Source organism: Protopterus annectens, chromosome 7.part0, assembly GCF_019279795.1.
Source record: "Protopterus annectens isolate FY-2018-M chromosome 7.part0, PAN1.0, whole genome shotgun sequence".
NCBI classification, from domain to species: Eukaryota; Metazoa; Chordata; order Ceratodontiformes; family Protopteridae; genus Protopterus; species Protopterus annectens.
The window spans coordinates 178,458,858-178,478,154 of record NC_056739.1 but is presented as its reverse complement, the minus strand read 5'-3'; the positions used below and the strand labels follow the sequence as shown (position 1 = coordinate 178,478,154).

Genomic DNA, 19,297 nt, shown 5'->3' with positions numbered 1-19,297 from the left:
GCCACTCCCTACTCCTGTAGACCCATCCCATGGGTTGACTTACTCCACATATCCTCAGACATCCCAACCTTTTAGTCCACAAACACTGGTGAAATGAGTGACTAATAGGACACTATTCACAATTTTTGGGTTGTCCCTCCTGTGACACGTCTTTATTTCAAGATTAGACTCTATACTTCATTACATCGTTACTCCCATTAACAAGACACTACAATAAATTAATAACTATGACTATGTGGTAACACACACGTTACACGAGAGCTAATAATGTACGAGTTCGGCAAAATTATATTACAAATAGGTCCGGTTTAGTGACTGGCATTGCCGTAGCAGGTAGATCACAGGAATGATTCCACTATTTCATAGTGCGAAAGTCCTCACATTTTATTTTTTGAGAACAGCACTGACTTCGGACAAAGTACACACTTCTGCATTTTTGCAGCTTTGTCCCTTCCCTCTTATGCACAACCTATTATTCTATCTACTGTCGAGGTTTGTAGGGGCGCTTTCATGTTATTTATGTCTGCAAAAGGAATGAATGTGTTACAGGGAATGTACTTCTACAGATAGATGTATGCATGTGTGTATGCATATATACTTATAACGAACTCGCTGACCTCCACGAGGCAGTACAATTAGAAGCAGGCCATCCAACCCTGACACTCCTGGATCCATAATTTCATACCCATGGTTCCTCTACCCCACCCAAGTTTGACATACATGCAAACCATCAATTCTCCGGTTGCTATCACAGCCATGACACACCTCCACACATTGCCCTCTCCCCAGCGTTAGGGACCCTACACGTATGTTGTCCCAACCCATGTATCATCAGGCTCTCCCACCATTTGGTCCTTGAACATACCTGCCCTTGCTTGTGTAATGGTCAGAAGTCCACACAACCTAGCAATTTTTGGGTAGTCCTACAAGGGACTACCCTGTAATTGTTTGTAAAGTAGACTTAGCAGATCGACAATGTTACTCCCACTGGTAGTATCCTGCCTGTAGTTTAAGTAGCAGTTTTTTGCTCACCCCTGCCCAGCTTGATATGACATAAGATGACAGCACTAAATAATACTGGAGTTGCTGTTGATTTCCTTCTCATTCTTTTTGTATGCGTTATTGTCACAACGTTCATTCTTCATAGATATATATATATATATATATGTATTATATATCTGCACATACACATGCACATACATCTACATAATTATATACATTTCCTATGCTGTTGCATGACTGTGCTGGACGATATGTTTGTGATAACATCAGATTTATGTATATCTGCCATGACTTAGTGGTAAATCACATTGGCTGTGGTGTGCAGGGTCCTGGGTTTGACCTGTGCAGAGGCCATTTATTTTGTTGCTGGCCAGAACAAGGGCCATTGGATACAGAGTGATTAAAGCATTTTTAAGCAGTTGTGAGCGGGTGTGTGCATGTTTGCGTGATGGTAGGCTGTGCTATCTTCCAAATACAGTTTCTTATATTCAGTTACCTTCTACTAAGCTTAATGTGTGTGGGCACTACTTACTCCTGTGCAAACGCACTTAGACTTGATTACTGGTACTTATATATGTTTACTACTGCTTATTTGTGCTTACACCTGCTTACTAGTGCCTTATTCATTATGACACTACCACTTTGATTAAATGACATTAGTTAAACATTTCATGTAGTACTCCATTTCACATTTACATGTCATTATGTAGGTTATACAGCAAAAAGATGTATACATATGTTCATATACACATTCCACATGGAAAATAATATATGCTATAGTAGGACTCAAACCATGCATGCCTGTTCATTAGGTGGATGCTCTAACCACTACACTATTGATGTTAATGTTGATTCCCACATGTTTTTTTCTATTTGAATGATTTTGATGTGTAAGCTACGCTAAGCAGAGGGCAGTGATGCACAAACATGGTGCAGATCACTTACACTTTCAATAATGAAGCAATACAAATGTAAAATAGGGACACAGGGAATCTAATTGTGATAGTTCTAGGGACAGGGCTCAACATTCCACTACGTGCTTGTGTATTTACTACTTTGATTTTATTTCAGCGTTCGTGGACACTCTTGTATGCTTAGTATACATTTCAGTATCCATAGACATTGAATTAATTGCTTACTATTAGAGGTGGGCTCTAATAGTAAACATTGTAGGTTGTGCAACTGTGGGGGCATGTTTAAGCCTCCGTAGAGCATTTAAACATGCCCCCTGCACTCGCACGCTTTTCCTGTGCACGTCGAGAGTGCGACAGCGCGCCCTTATATATATTTGTATGGTGCTGCTGCACCATCTGTAAGGAGGACACTTGGCGCAAGGCTAAAACTGTCCTTGTGCCGAGCTTCATGAATCCCGGGCACAGTTATGTTGGGTAGTGGGTCGCGCATCCATTGCTATTGTAAGGTCACTGTGTGTGAAAACATGGAGGAAAGCAGTTACTTTGTCGGCATTAATAAGAATGTGAAACTTGTATATATAAAAGCACTTTTTGAGCATATTTTTTACAAGTAAAGGTGCTGTAGCTACATTTTAAAAGAGGAACTATATATAATTAGTTAAAACTGATTAGACTTAATTTCGTTACAAAATACATTTCCCACTACTGAATGTTACTGATTAGACTGAAAAAATCATCACAGCATTTTAGTTATACATACTTCTCAAGGGTACCTCATTTGGGGTCTCAAAGTTCATGCTCCTGGAAGTTCCACATTGAAAGGGTCTGTCATACATTCAGTGTAAGAATTTTTTAACCATTCTATGACTTTCCCAGTTGAAGTTGTCAGTTAACCGTTAGTAAGTGTTCAACATTTTGTCCATTTGTTCCACATTATGAGGGTTAGTGTTTCTCATTTTGGATACAAAAGGCTGAGAACTCTGTTACAGTATATACACGGAATCGTTGACAGTGTTTGCGTTAAGGTACGCTTACTGGAAACAAAGCATGCTTCTCACCTGATCGTATTTCATAATCGTGTTTTCATCTTGTACGGTGTACGGTTACAAAGCAGATTATACTGACTCCTAGTGAAAAAACTTGCACAATTAACATTACACGTAAGTTCCTCTTAGACGTAAACTGTGACGAAAATGAATGCAATGCATAGCAAAGGAACTGGAAATCGAAACCGTACTGAGCGAGTTGGAAGGTTCTCCAGTGATAGTGCAGGTTCAAAGTACTGCATTTTTGGAAGGTAAGAGTAAGGTGTAGCTTGGCGTACCCTTTGTACTCAACTTGACTGCATTTTTGTGAGCATCACATTAATCTGGCTTTTTTCAGTCATATTACTTATACAGCTGTCTAAATGAATGCATCCAACAGGTGTAATGAGGTTAATTTAGAAGCAATATCTGTAATACTTTTAAACACTGAAAATGCTGTTTACTTTTATAGAGTATGTCTGTGGCACTTTGAGAGATGTGACCATTTTTAAAGCGATAGGTGTTCTACGAGTAGTACTAAGAACTTGTGAGTACAAATTGGGATTTGCTAAACGACACACCCCTAGGTTAACCTTTGTGGTGTTATTACTTGGGGAAACACCTGTTTCAGTATCTTATCAGTGTGCCTCTGCCTTGTGTTTTTAGGAGATGTTTAATCACCTCACTTAGGCCCCGTGTTGTCTTGTCACCTAAAAGGAAGTATATCTGCCAGTGAGTGGATTACTTCGGGTAAAGCGCGCGTTAATTAGTCTGCAGGTGTGCAGTACCCCAAAACAAACCACTTTTGAAGCCAAAGGTGACCTACTGGTGGTTATTGTTAGCATTTCGTGTGAGTGTTGCTTAAAGGGGTATTTTCTTAGTTGTAGGAGTTTGAATACCTACTAAATGTTTATCTATTTATCAGTTTTCTGGGTTGGGAGATGTCAAATGTGGGTGCTTGGCGTGGAAGTCAGGAGTAGGCTGAGAACAGGCGGATAGAAAGGAAAGTGCTCTTCTGTGGTGTAGACCTGCCCCACCCACGCATTGTACACTTGACATTTAATGTACTGTGTATTTTTCCAGTAACTGTATTAGAAATGTAATCCGCCAGTGCTTCAGGACCCAGTCTCCGGTCCCCTTGCTGTTTTATACAACACCAGTTGTGGGACAGGTGTATTTAAATTTACCCGCACCTCTCCTTAAAAAGTAGTATTACTTGATGGCTCTTTTGGTGAAAATGTGTGTATTGCGATAGAAATGCGTTGTTCTGTATTATATTTTAGTGATCAGGTGGAAAATGCTGCTGCTTAGGCTAATCCGTTTGTAGTAAAGGATCTCAAATGGTGACCGGGGTATGTAAACAGAATTACTGGCGACATTTAATTTGAGCGTTGCACAATAATGCGAAGTGAGAAACGCACAACAAACCTAGATGTACTAGAGTTTTGTGTGGCACAGCGACTCGGCGGACAAATGTTGGGCATACATTTGGCAGATGTTAAACATTTGTTTAGTAATTTAGTAAACTATTTGTATGTTATTGTTGTTTTAGACCAACCCCCGGTGAAATTGAAGTGTATTAACCCACAAGATGCGCAGTAGCAAGCCCCGCCCAAACCCCGCCTGCGAGCATTTTGACGGATTTTGATTGAAAGATGCCACCATAACACAAGGTAATATATGCGGTATGCGAAACATAAGTTAATTGCACAAAGATCATGAAAACACATACATTTAGCATGTGCCTATTTCTTTATTTCGTGAACTTAGGCTAAAAAAACCCGCAACCTCTAACACCGCATCAGGAAGCATTTACAACTTAAATTCACAACTTTTACTATACAGGAGTACTTAACATGCCAAGATCTGATACTACTGAAACAGAAAGATAAATGCTGAATGAGGCCAGGTCTCTTTACCTAACCAATTCTTAAACTTAAATACATTTATCAGTAGGAACAGTTTCCAGAGTTATAAAAGAGTACGTGTAAGAGTACAGAAACAAGAGTGCTGCTGTGGGGAAAGTTACAGAAAACCCAGTCCAAATATTCTGAATGCAAGTAATAAACCCGAGCACTTTCACTGTAACTACCTATAAATGAAAATCTGCATGACATTGTGGGCACCATAACTGTGTACCAGAAACGGAAGGCTGCACCGATCTAGTTACCTTCAGTTGAAATAACACTAGTAGTAACTATTCAAGAGTGATGCAATGATATTACCATTGCCAAAGACACCAATGCAAGCAAATAAATAAAGACACGTACACACAGTTTTCAATTTTTAACTACAGTTGCCATTTAACTGGTACCTATAGAAGCAGGCCACCCAGTCAGGTAATTTTGGCCATACCTACATTAACTAGTTGTGGGGAGAAAGACGACTGAAAGGTAAAAGTCTGGTCATATGCAGCTATTTTCCATTTGTTTACTGTGTAGATAGGCTAGTCTACGGAACCTTTTCTTCCATTATTCTGGCGAATAATTATTATTGTGTATTAATCTAATGGAAAGGGACTGATGGCTCGAATGTCATTAGCGTGTGTTTGTGTTTATTAAATGCTTCGTTTTTAATTCTATGGATTTACTGTTACATTAGCATTGCGTGTCAATCACGGCGGGCACGGCCATACCTGCGCGAACTCGGTGGTGGGTTAATACACTTCAATTTTGCCCAACCCCCTCCCCTGTTTGGGACATTAGCATGTAACTTTAATCATGGTGTTTGTGAAACCATGTTCTTTGCAACCTCCAAACAATAGTCGGACTATTTAGACTGGGAAATTTATTTTGATGGTTACTTTACTGCTTGTTTTTTTTCCTGTGTTTTGTCCTACAGTCTTAGTTTATATTGCTTACATCAAAAGAAAGTGTAAGATATGTAACAACTCTGTTATAATTCAGGGATTTCCTACTGTTGTACATTAACTGGAAATCATGTTTACTGTCTGGGCCCGTGTAAAATGGCCTTAGCCCAGTTAGACATTCCAGTGAACAGATTATAAATACAAAGTAATAAGCAATGCAAAGATATCAGTTAATAATAGATATGATGTGTTTAAGAAGTGGTTAGTGTTGCTGCCACACAGTACATGGGACCACTGCTTATATTCTGGAATGGGACCACTGCTTATATTCTGGAATGGTGTATTACCTTTATGGAGTCCACATGCTCATTAGTGTCTTTGTCGTATTCCAGTTTCCAAAGGCATACTGGTAGAGTTTTGTATAATGATTACCCTTTGGTGTCCATAGCTTGATGCCCAGCATGGAACACTTATGGAAAAATGTAATTTTGAAGGACAAACCATACTTGCAGCCAGAGCAAAGGACTAGACATTGCTTTGTTGCCAAAAATAAAAGCTCACTTTTACATAATTTTGAGTTCTGCCGTTTCGTATCCATCTTAGTGTTACTAAAGCAAAATAAAATCCTAGGTATTCTTTTCAACTTTCTTGCTTTTTTCTGGGATGCAACTTTCAAATAGGAGCTTCCATGTATGACGGGGACAGATGGTAACCTTAGTGTCTGTGGGTCCTGCCTTGTGTGTGTTACTTGATGGGATAAACTCTAGCCCTTCCCCATACTCTGAATTAATTCATAATGTTATTATAGGAAAACAAGAATACTGTGCGTTTACTACAAGAGACACCTGTATTACTTATTACAGATGTGGGCTACAGAGCACTGTAAATTTAGAATGTATGCCTCAAGTTTAAGATATTTATGATACATGGCCCTAGGTATCCTGGGGATACAGGGTTTAAGATTCTCTGTGGTGCATTTTCTAACTTTTAATATTTTTTTGGCCCCACTTTTTACTTCCCATGATATTTGTCTTGTCTTATCATACTAGTTGTAATTTAGTCACCTTGCAGTAAGAGGTTCTCCGGTTCAGTTCTTGACTAGGCTGCCTTCTGGTTTGAAGTCTGCATGTCCTCCCTGCACTCTCATGGGATTTCTCCAGGTGCTCTGGTTTCTTCCCACACTTCAAAGACATGCATTAGGTGGACTGGGCACTCTAAATTGGCTGTATGTGAGTGGTTTGGAAGAAATATCGTGGTATGGCTAACCATTGGTGGTGTGAACTTTGGCTGTAGATGATTGTCTCTGTTGGTGCCACCCTGACCCCATATGGAAATATGGGGGGGGGTTGTTTGGATAGATGGTTTCTTCCAGATATTTGGAATTCAGGAAGAGAGATGCATTTTTGAATGCTTGTTAATGTCCTCACATTGACCAGAATATGTGTTGAAGTGCTGCAAAACTGTGGATGTCTCTGATTTTTTTCCGGCCATAGCTAGCATATTCCTTGGCGGGTTTGCACATGCCCAGAGTACCTAGTGCAGAAGTGCATCAGGAGTGCGCCAACACCTTCTACTGAGATCATTAAGCTGGCACTAGTTACTCCTATGCCTACTCAGTGTTTATACTGTCTTTACTGCTTCTGAATTCTGTATTGCCTTGCAGTGTAATGTGTTGGTTATTAATTAGCCTAGTACCAACTTATGAACCTCCTATCAGCCCTAGGGCCTATACAAGCCTAGCCATAACAATTCCCTGGCTATTTCTTCCCACACTATTTACTTCCCTGGACCCCCATCTAGCATGGTGACTGACGTGATCCCCGGGATGAATTTCCTTTCAAGGTTTCTTTTGAGGAGGGCCAAAGAGGCACTCTGCGTGACATGTATGGGCAATCTATTCCAGAGTCTGGGGAGTCTCTGGTTCAGGAACCTATCCCTCCAATCCGTCCAGCATGTTTTGTTAATTGTGATGACAAGGTTTAGATCCCTGGAGCGTGTGGCTCTGAGGGATTGAGATTTCTTTAAGTGTAGCATTTCCAACAGCTCTGGGTTTGACATGGCCTTGTATGTTAAGCAGAGATTGCCTCTTGAGTAGACTATATACGACAACATAGAGTTATTGAGTGGGTGTAAACAAATTTCAGTTGTAATCCAGATATAAGCTGTTGTAGTATAAGTTTTCTTACTGCATGACTGTCTGATGGGTTAACTTTGGTTATGTGCCTTTGCTTCTATATCTCTATGTATTGCAGATGCAATAGTTTTAAAATGCTCTACTGCAAATACCTTTCTTCCTCTATCTCACACCACTTGAAGTACATCTTGAATATAGGCTGCAGCTATGAAATGGCAACTCTTATATCATTCCTTCCATCCCCTTCAACTCCTTCTCCAGAGGCACTTTGCCTATTCTCAACTCTTGTCTTTTTGGCTTTGGTACACCATCCTCTTTCACAGCTGTGTTTGCTGGAACATATTACCTATTAAACCTTCCTTTATATGTCTTTGTGTAGGTCTGCACTTTTCTTGATTCTGTTTTATTCAGACTGTCGTCATGATATGGTTAGTCTGCAATGTGTTTAATGTGTTGCTGTGGTGCCTTTTTGATCTAGATATTATTGAAGATGTACTGAAGAGCACATGCATTAATAGTACTGGAGAAGAAAAGTTGTAGCTCAGCTATGCTAACAGCAAGGGAAGGATGGAAAGTGTGCTGTGGAGGATGGACCTAATCTTATAACATTGACTTTATGCTAAAGGAATCATTTTCATATCTGCTAAGAGAAGGCGTACCTCCTAGGATGTAGTCCTTGCAACTCCTCCTTTGCAGACATCCCTGGAGAATGTGCTCAAGATAACTGATCTGGATAGTACCATCCACCTTACTGTGTCTTGTGGGGATTCTGTTGGAAATCCAGGAAAATGCTGCATAGACATCTGTTGCTACAGCTGTAGTGTGGTGCAAGACTGCAAGATTGTTGGTGCCAAAAGAGACTTCCCTTACTTCATATGACAACATTGTTAGCTGCCTAGATAGATATGTAGGCAGTGTAAGCTGGGAGAGTAAAATGTGTGCCGCTGAAGCATGTTCATGGAATGGAATAGGTATTCTCTGACTGGAATACTGAAGACTGCACAAAGGAATGGGCTGGTTAATGTTTGTTTCTGTGGAAGGAATAGTTCTAACAGCAGGAGTGCCAAAAAAAGAGGATTGGAAGGCCCACATCAGACTGTCTGAGAGGAGGGCTGGATCTCCTGCTCTTTGATGTGTCCATAGTGAGTGATGCCTCTGGAGAAGATCACTGGCAGGGATTCCTCTAGGTAAAATTATCCAGGATTATTATCATCTCATATCTGCAAATTTTTGAAAATACTTATGAGAATGTGGTATCTAAGTTCTAGGACCACTGAGGTTGTACTGTCAGTTTTGGAATCTTATGTGAAGTCAGATGCAAAGCTGGAAAAGCCTTGGTTCATTGGCTGGTACTAGGCTATCTGCCCTAAGGCCTATGCAAGCCTAGCCATAACAATTCCCTGGAAATTTTTTCCCCACAATAGACTGACATGATCCCCAGAGTAAATTTCCTATCTCCCATCCAATCATTAAGGTTCCTTTTGAAGAGGGCAATGAGGCGCTCTGCTTGACATGTATGGGGAGTCTCTGGGACAGGAACCTATCCCTCCAGCATGTTTTGTTCATTGTGATAAGGTTTAAATCCCTGGAGCGTGTGGCTCTGAGGGATTGGGATTTTTTTTTAAGTGGAGCATGTCCAACAGCTCAGGGTTTGACATGGCCTTGTATGTTAAGCAGAGATCGCCTCTGAGTAGACGATATGCCACAGAGTATAGCTGGAGTTTTTTAGACAGCATATGGCATCTGCTTTAGGCCTGTGATTCTTTTAGTGAGGTATTTCTGTGGCCTTTCCAGCTGTTGCAGATGTCTTGTGAGGTACATACCAAATGGGGCATTATACTCTATAATGGGTCTAATGAGGGATGAGTACAGTGGGACAGTGACCTCAGCCCTTGGTGATGGTGTGCCACATAGAAGGATTTCCTGACTGTTGTGACGATGTGGTTATCAAAAGTGAGACCACTGTCCACTTGTGTCCCCAAGTCTCTCATCACACTTTCGATGTTTAATGTCCTGCCACCTATGTGGGAGTTCATGGGTACATGTTTTTTCCAAGGGGGATAACTATACAGTTCTTGGCATTAAGCTTGAGCCCATGGCTCTGGCACCAGACATCTGTTTCTGTAAGGACCTTTTGTAGAATATCCACATCATTTGGGGATTCAATAATGGCTCCCAGTTTGCAGTCATCTGCAAACTTTGTTAGCCAGAGTCCCTCAGTGTTGGCCTATACTTCAGAGAAGTAGATGCCAAACAAAGTGGTCCCAGGACTGAACCCTGAGGTACTCCACTTGTCTGGAGCTGGATTTGGAGTTGGCTACTTTTACAGTCTGGGTTCTGTCAGTAAACCAGTTGGCAACCCATCGAGTGACATAGGGATTTATGCCCAGCTTAGTAAGTTTATCTATGATTCCAGAGTGGGGGATGGTGTCGAAGGCCTTGGCGAGGTCCAGATAGGCTGTGTGGACTGCCTTATCCACAGCTCTGGAGACTGATTCGAAGAAGTCAGAGGTTGCCAATGTCTTTGTTTATAAGTTCCATGATAATGTGTTCCATGTCCTTGCAGATCAGGCTTGTCAGACTGATGGGATGGTAGTTTCCAGGATCCAAGGCGGATCCTCCCTTGTGGAGCGGGAGAACTGTAGCTGTGCGCCACTCAGTGGGCATGAAGCCTGAGGTGAGGATATGAGTAAACATGACACTTAGTGGGGTGCCAGTTCATGTAGTACACAGCCTGGGATGTCATCTGGTTTCATGGATGCTGTATTCTTAGCTTTGGAGAGTGCTGTTTCTACCTGTGTGGCTGTGATTATCAGAATTTGGCAATCTTTTGGTATTGAGATGGGCCCTTTAGGGGGTGAGAGTGGAGTGAAGTTGGCACTAAATCTGCCAGGATATTGGCAATATCCTTGGGATCAGTATATTTAATGCCATTCTGTTGTAGCTCAGAGCAGATCTGAGCATTGCCATTTAGATTCTTGACATAACTATAGAATGCCATGTGGTTGTCTTTGGAATCTTTGGCAATTTTATTTTTGTAACTAGCTTTTGAGGATTTTATGAGGGATCTCAGCTTCTTACTGAGGCTGGTGAGGGAGTTTTTTTTGCATCCTGGGATTTTCCTCTCTTCTGCAACAGTTTCTTCCTTCTGTTGCATAGTTGGTTTATAGCAGGGGACCACCAGATTGGCTTCCTTTTTTTGGAGAAGAGCATCTTTGTTCTATTTGGGATGGCACGATTTATGCATGAGTGGATGTGCTCATACTGTGCTTTAGTGTAGGATTCTGGAGTCGAACTTCCAGATCCCGTCTGCGTGGGTGTTGTGAAGTTTGTCACTTCTGACTTCAGTAGCATGAAGTTGGCTTTGGAGAAGTTTTTTAAGGAGGTTTCCTTAACTGGGGGGTGGGGGTGGGATGTGGATGTCGGGGATGATTTGCTTATGGTCAGACCTGACCAATGAGGTGGTGACCACTGGTGTGAGGGGAGTGACCACTGGTGTGGAGCATCTATCTCCCATGTTGGTAATGACCAGGTCTAGGATATTGGAGCCCCTGGTGGGACAATGGATTATTTGATCCAGGGCATTGGAATTTATGAATTCCAAGAACCGTTGGGAAAAGGAGTTGGTACCGAGTAGTTTTCCCAGTTAATGGCAGGGTAGTTGAAATCACCCAGTATTAGGGTGTTTGGTTGTATCTTAATATTTTCCAGTATGTTTAGGAAGGTGTAGTGAAAATCTTGGGGTATGGTGGGGGATCTGTAGCAAGCTACAATTTGGATTGCAGTCTTACCTAGTGTTAGTTACACCTGGAGAATTTCAGATGCATTGTGTTGGGCAACTAGTCTGGAGGTGTGAATATTCTTGGTGAATATGGACACTCCTCTACCTTTAGTGTTTTGGTCTTGGTTTTGTGGCTGAAAAGTGTGGTAAGAATTGTAGCCTGAACCAGGTCCAGGTCTTAGAATTCATAATCTTAGATTTGATGGCCAGTAAAAAGAATTTGTTCTTGAAACAGTCATGTCCAGAAATGGTGTGGTGTCAGTGACTTGACAGGTACTATACTCTCCTCTGCCAGGAAGATAGTGTGGATTTCCTCCCTGCTGTACTCTTGTGTTGCCTTTTTTGGATAGCATAAGTCATTGGCAGCTCTGGTGGGTGCTGGATTTGATGCTTGTAAAATTAAAAAAAAAATGCTGTTTAACATATCTTCCAGTTCTGGAATTAGGCTGCTCTTGTAAATCAGTACTTCATTTCACTTTTTAAAGCAAATGTTTTTGACTGGGTTGGGTCATCATAACTTTTCCTACAAGATATATTGGTAAAATTGTACATAATGAAGAACCTGTCCATCTCATAACAGTATTGGGTGATGTGACTGAGCTTCTTAGTTGTCTCCAGTTGCATGCCTAGTGAGAACCTTTTTTAAACTATGAACCTTTAATGCAGGGGTGTCCAACCTTTTCAGTTGCAAGGGCCGCATTGAGTCAACAGAAATGGTCTGGGGGCAAACGGCAAGTGAGGACCAAAAAAAAAAAAAGGTCTCTCACATAAACTGTACAGCAAAAAAAAAAAAAAACCCACCGCAAAAGACCCAAGGTTTATGCGGACTAATACAAAGTCGGCCCACTGGCTGTATTGTAGGTGAATTTGAACAATAAATAAATTAATAAATGCACAATATTTGCCCTAAAATTCAATATCTAATTCTAATTATTAAAAAAAACAGTTAAATCTAACACACATGGCTACCACTCAGAGACAGAGCACCTTTTCTCTGTCTAATTTTCAAAATTCTCAGTCTCTAGGAGAGGGTGAAGGGACTAAGGAAGGCCTAGATTCCATTTGCTGGGAAGCAGTGTAAGGGCCTGTCTGGGTAGCCGTAACAGCCTAAGGTTCCCCCTCGTCGTCACCAGGCAACATCTGCAAGGCCTCCCTGGATGTTCATTCTGCCCTAGGTTCTGTGGCTTCCCAAGAGGTACCTGCTATACCTGCTTCAGCAGACTCCGAACGTTCCTCCAGGTGAACGGCGGCCACAGGAGGGACGTCTGATGGAGGAGAGGCAGCAGTAGCAACTTCAGACCTGGAAATTTTGGCCACCTTTTTGGGCAGTTCTGTGGACTGATGGACTGACCAGATGACCCTTCTATTAAATATTCAAGGTGTGCAGACGACTGTGTGTCTTAGGTATGAAGGCTTGTCAGATTGCGCGAGTAAGATGGTCATGTGTAGACCCTGGCCTAGACAAAAAAAGGCAGAGTTTGTGGGCATCCTTATGGGGGAATCTGACCACCGCACCTGGACTTTCCTTTCCTGGATGACATGTAACCTAAACATGCATGCAGTAACAAAAAGGAATTAGAAAGAGGTACTTATCTTGAAGATCCAACGGCGAAGACAGCAGGCAGTGCTGACATTTAACTGGCAACAGTGAAGTTCTGAGGAAAGATACGTGCAGATATCACTTTTTACGACCCATGGTCCCTAGGCCAATGTCAGATGTCCTACGTACCTAGCAGTGGCTACAAGCTCCTATAAACTGGCCAGCCGTTTGGGTAGCAAGCAGAGGATAACCCAAGAGTTTGGAATATTGCAACATGAGAACAGAAAGACATACAATATTACTTTTCAAATGTGCTTTTTCCTGCTTCCTTTCAACACACCCTAAATAGCCAAATGGGCATTGTAATTACTGTGGAACAAATCAAATTAAGATGGGGTTTGGAGTAGGCCCCCAGAAGCCATGGGAGTCACAGACGCACCAAGGGGCATTTTCAGACATTTTCCAACCTTTTGATCCCATAATGGTCTGCACAAAACAAATAATCAAGAAAAGAAATGCACTCTTAAAAATTTATTTCTTACTTGAAAGAAAAATAGTGTCTGAAAAAACATCAGTTACTAATAAAATGCTTGCAAGAATACATGCATCATATCTAGGAATACTGCCTGCCCCCCCCCGACATGCACACACACACAAACAGTTGCCCACCTTATGTGCATCACTGTAGTGTTAGACTGGGATAAAGACACAAACTGCCACAGTCCTACATTTCAAGTGGTTCCTTTTATGTATATATATATATACATATATATATATATATATATATATATATATATATATATATACATACATACATAGACACACACACACACATATATATATATATATATATATATATATATATATATATATATATATATATATATATATATGAGAGAGATTGCTATATAGATACATATACACACAGCATGCTTCTTCACTCCCTACCCCCAAAAGACAGCCACATTTTGATGTTAGACTTGGGCAAAGCTGAAAAAAGAGACAACACAGTGACAGACAAAGATATTTCTGACAAATGTATAAAATTGCAAGTCTTCTTACACCTACCTCCAAAAATAATCACCTATTTAAGTGTCTGATATTTAATTACAAAGAAGAAAACACAAAAATGTAACTAACATTTAAAAACCACAACACAAAGGAACAAGTTCCAGGTGAAGAATGAATGAAAATAAATGAATAAGCTTTAATAGTCAAACAGAATTTCATCATATTCAATAGACCCAGTAGGGTTCCCAAAGAAATACTATTAAAGAGATGAAAGCTTATTTATTTTTGTATTTACTATTCTTCAATTGACACTTGCCTCCATGTTGTAATTGTAAGGAAAGTGATAATTCTAACAATCACACAAATGTACTGCAAATTGCTGCTACTAAACAAAGTTTAGCGACTTTCAGTTCACACCTCTTGAGATTTGAGGGAAGGAGCTAAAAGAAATAATGACCACACTGTTAACAGAACCTACATAAGCCATACTGAAATTCTGCGCATACCTTAATGTTGACTGCAAGAAAAAAAAATTAGTAGTAACTGCTACATCTTCCAAGCCATGTACTGGATAAAAAAAAGTAGCCCATCTTATGTCACACAAATACACACATTTACAGAGCCACATTAGTAACTGTTTTAAACTGAAGAAACAATTGGTATAGTTGCTTTCAAGCACAGACAGGTCCCCACCCAGCATCTGTAGTCATTTCTGAGTCTAGGTCCAATATTAAGCATCCTTCAGTCAACTATAATAGCATATATCAAAGCTGTAGCTAACAAGTTGATCAAAAATTAGTTATTTCAAGGGATTTATTAAAACAGTAGCTAATATATTCAAAGTTCAAACAAAGTTAGAGCTCTGTGGAATATTTAATTATATAATATCTTTATTTTTTTTGGCTTACTGAACATTCCATTTGATTCATACAGATATTGTTGCCAAACTGCATTATGAAGATGTTGCATGACACACCCTGTGATTTTATTTGCAGTATTGGAAAACCTTGTTACTTTTAGTATATCAGTGATTATTTGCTAATGTGGCTCTCAAGTAATTTGCTGCGTGACACCCTAATATATAGCTTAGCTTACCTTTTACTGCTGTAGAATAGATGTTGTAGTAGTCAGTAAATAATAAATCCACTTTCTTCACATGATCTCCTTCCTTCACCGCAAATGAAAAAAACGACCAAACGGTGTTTTCGCGCATGCGCATACCAGCTGAAAGACGCTGTTATGAAAAAAACGTGAAAAAAAGAAATTTGGCGCATGCGCAGAACAGCAGAAATATGCGGACGTGTAAACACACGGAAATAAAGTTCAATTTCAATTAAATTTAAATTTGGAAGAGCTCTGAGGGCCGCGGGTTGGACACTCCTGCTTTACTGGATAATATCCAGTTAGCATCCTCTAGAGGTTAGCAACTGCAAAGGTATTAACTGGAACTTTGCAAGATTCATTGTTATGCGGGGAATGGAAAATCTGATCAGAGGTGCCATGAATCATTCAATTCCAGACAAATGGAGCAATCGCAAGCTAGTCATCTGACTGTGGTAAGATTCTGGCTCCCCATCTTCTGGTGTGCTTCAACTTTAGACATGAATTGGCACACCATGAGGATTGCGGTGGACTGAATTGAGGACCTTTACAATGACAAGTGAATGGCTTCTACTTGGCAGCATCTTCTGGACTGTTTCACATTTTATGATGTGTAAACTGGTATCAGGATGGTCCAATGCCTATTTTGGTTTGGAGTGACCATATGTAGGCCACTTAAGTGTAGAAATGTGTTTTAGAAGTCACTAAAGAACCTGGAATTGTATCCTAACCCTTTCTTTATTTGATAGGATCTCTTGGATAAGTAATTTTTAATAGTGCAAAGCAGGAATTATCTAACCTATTTTTGTGATGGGATGTCGTGTCAAGCAAGGATATAGAAGACATGATGGAGTGACTATAAATGGGATTTCTGGCTGCTGCTGTTCTGCTCTGTCTTTTGTGAAGGAGGCCCAAGATGACAGGTGCCCCTGAAACTGACTCCCAGATGATAGTCAGGCAATGCAGCAAGACTCCTGCTACTCTTTTTCCAAGGAAAGTCTAGTTTCCAGGGGTGATTTTATGTGTCCTTATTCAGGCTGCTGCATGCTATGTGCAGTGCCAAAGTCATATATGGTGTTTGCTCTAGTATGTTGTGGAGGTTGAACTGCTGAACCCATTCCACCTACATTTATAAGGGTCTCATTATTTCTTTTTACACATTTTTGAAATGTGTTTTAACTTTTGGGTAAGAGGTTATGTGGAACAGAAAAATGACATACTAAATACCTCGGCTTAGTGTCCTCTGAGAACTCTTGTCAGCCATTGCCACATATACTATAAAACTGCTGTGACAGACATGGCAGCCCTAGTAGCTCTCTCAGTGGCTTTCTTGTTGGTCCCAGGAAGAAATAGCCACTCCATCAGATTTGGAGAGCCTATAAAGGGAGTTTCACAACAATAGCCTACATGTGTGTAGTGGATTTATAAAATACAAATACAATAAACTGTCGGTTAACCGGCACGGGTTGGTAGATGCCGGATAACTGTAGTTTCTGGTTGCTTGATAGTTACTATTAAAAGCAGGCATAATACTGTACCAGTTGGTTGTTCATACCCAAAGCTGTTGAGGATTGGGTCAAAATTTCATCTTAAGGACTGATACGGCAACATCTCTGCTCGGTTCATTTTATCTGTTAAGTGCCTCTTGATATGTGGGGAAGCATAGTTAAGCACCCACATATCTAACGAGATAGATGCATAAACTTTTCTCAAAACTGGCCATCACAGACTGTCAGTCTGAAGAATTAACACTGATAGCTTTTTTTGTTGGCTCTGCTAGGATCAAGAGATCTGTACTGATTCTGAGCCTCTGCCCACATAGCCTAGTCAGGAAGGCAGAGGAGGTTCTGACTGTCACTGCAATGGGTGCTTCGATATTGTACTCCAGCAGTTAAGTTCTGTAAAGAGATGAGAGAGTTCTAATTTTAAGCAGAATGTGATCGAATGCAGTCTGAACTGGAGAAGGTGCTAGAGAGCCAGGCCAAGTTCGCTGCCTAAGCTCAAAGCTCTAGACAGGGCTTGCAGAAATTAGGGTAAAAATAGTATTTCCAGGGGGAAAATAACATAGAAGGAAAGATGAATGAGCAGGAACAGATGGCTGCCTTTAAAGCTACAGATAGCGAAGCAACTGTGAATTATTTTTGAAAAGGAAATCACAGGAAGGCAATATAAGCGTTTCTTGAAACGATATGTAGGGGAAGTTGCAAGATATGGAGGAAGATAAAGCAGTAATTGAAGCAGAGCTGCAGGACAAGATTCACAAAACACAAGAACTAAAACATAATAAAAAGGCTAAAAAGATGGATGATCTTAAATTGCTTGCAGCGGAATAACATGCGGATAATTGGAAAACAAAAGACCATGCAACAGTTAACTGGTGCAATTTTGTAATGAAGCTGCCACATAAGACTTGTAATACCGAGAAATCAAGAATCACTAAGAAGAAAGGGTCAAACAGAGAGAAGGGTACAGAATGTGACAGTATTAGAAACCAGACCCATTACGTGCTTCGCTGTTAAAAATGAAATAAGGGAGACATGGATTTGGAGAGCAACCTTGTATGTAGAAGAGGTGATAACTGCAGTATACGATACTCAAACCACCACTAGGAAGAAGACAAGACAAAGAAATACATAAATGGGTCACATGCCAGTAAAGGAGAAAACTTACTAACCCAGAAGATGGTGGACGGGAAACAAGTGGAAGAGCGATCAAAGGGACAGAAGACCAAGAAGCCTCTTCCCAAGGGATATTTTGGCAGAAAAAAGAGATGGACAAAAGAGAGCTGCTAGGTGATGGACGTCGCATCTGATAATTCAGGTTACTCGGAAGTAAATAAGCTGGGTAGAAGCATTTTTGATGGATGGCAGAAGTGAAGAGGTAGAATTCAGGAGTAGAGGACTGAAAGTGATCACAGAAAGTGGCAATAAATTAGGTGGAATGAAATGGATACTGAAAGGTGAGTGACTGTGAACAGTGCAGGAAGGATGTTAGAAGCAACTGCATTTGTTAAGAGGGCATCAGCCAACTAGTGATAAAATTGGGTAACTGGCTCATCCTAGAAGGGAATAGTGCAAGGTGCATGCAAGACAACAGGAAATGTGTATTTACCAAACTGGAATGAAGGATGTCACAAGAAATATGTGGATAACTGTGCACAGCCCAGAAGAAATATAATTGAGAGATTTGTAGGGGGTCTACAATGTCACCATGAAACTAGAAAAGACAAGTTGTGTGGCAGGAGGGAATATAACAAAAAAACAAAATGATACAAGAACTAGATTAATGAATGACATGGGGAGAATGGCTGTTCATATGAGGGAAAGGTCCCCAAATGAGACGGACACATTCACAATAAGCATTGTGGTAAAAGAAGGTTAGACAGACACTTGTGGAAGAGCTCAAAATACAGGAGAGATGCATGTTGGATCATGCAGCAGTGAGTTTTAAGTTAATTGTGTAGTATCAGGAAACCGTGAGCAAGTGGTGGAGGTAGGATAGTTATAAACAGGAGAGAGAGGGGGCAAACCTTTTGCAAGGCCTAATAAAACAGGAAATACAGGACAATATGAAAGGGGCAAAATGGAAGAATGCTGATGGGGTTGGGATCAAGATCATTGTATGGTAAACGTGTGGAAGGAAAAAAGGAAAGGTGACCTGAGGAGCTAGAGAGCAAACAGGTTGTACAGAAGGAAGCTGGAAGAAATGAAACTAGAAGGGGAGTTCTGGACAGAGAAAAAGCAATAACAATGGAATTGGTAGAGTAAACGTTTTACTCTGCAGCACATTCAACAGTGGTACTGGGGGACTACTGGTGGATAGTGGGGAAGCATAAGGGAAAATGCTAGACAAGCAGTACAAGACACAGTAAGCAGAGAGCCACAGAGGGTAAGCGAAGGGGTTGGAGAATATTTAGATGAGTATGAGCTAATCCAGGAAAGATTAAAGGAATACTACAGTGAGCTTTATAAATAACAGAA

The 19,297-nt window shown here is 40.7% G+C and overlaps 1 protein-coding gene across 1 annotated transcript in view; it reads left to right on the top strand.

Moving 5' to 3' along the window:
* Positions 1-3,683: 3,683 nt before the first annotated feature.
* Positions 3,684-19,297, top strand: part of LOC122806334 (ligand-dependent nuclear receptor-interacting factor 1-like) — a gene marked incomplete at its 3' end in the record, with an annotated part of 35,989 nt that continues 20,375 nt past the window's right edge. The window contains 1 exon segment of the mRNA XM_044076659.1: positions 3,684-3,758.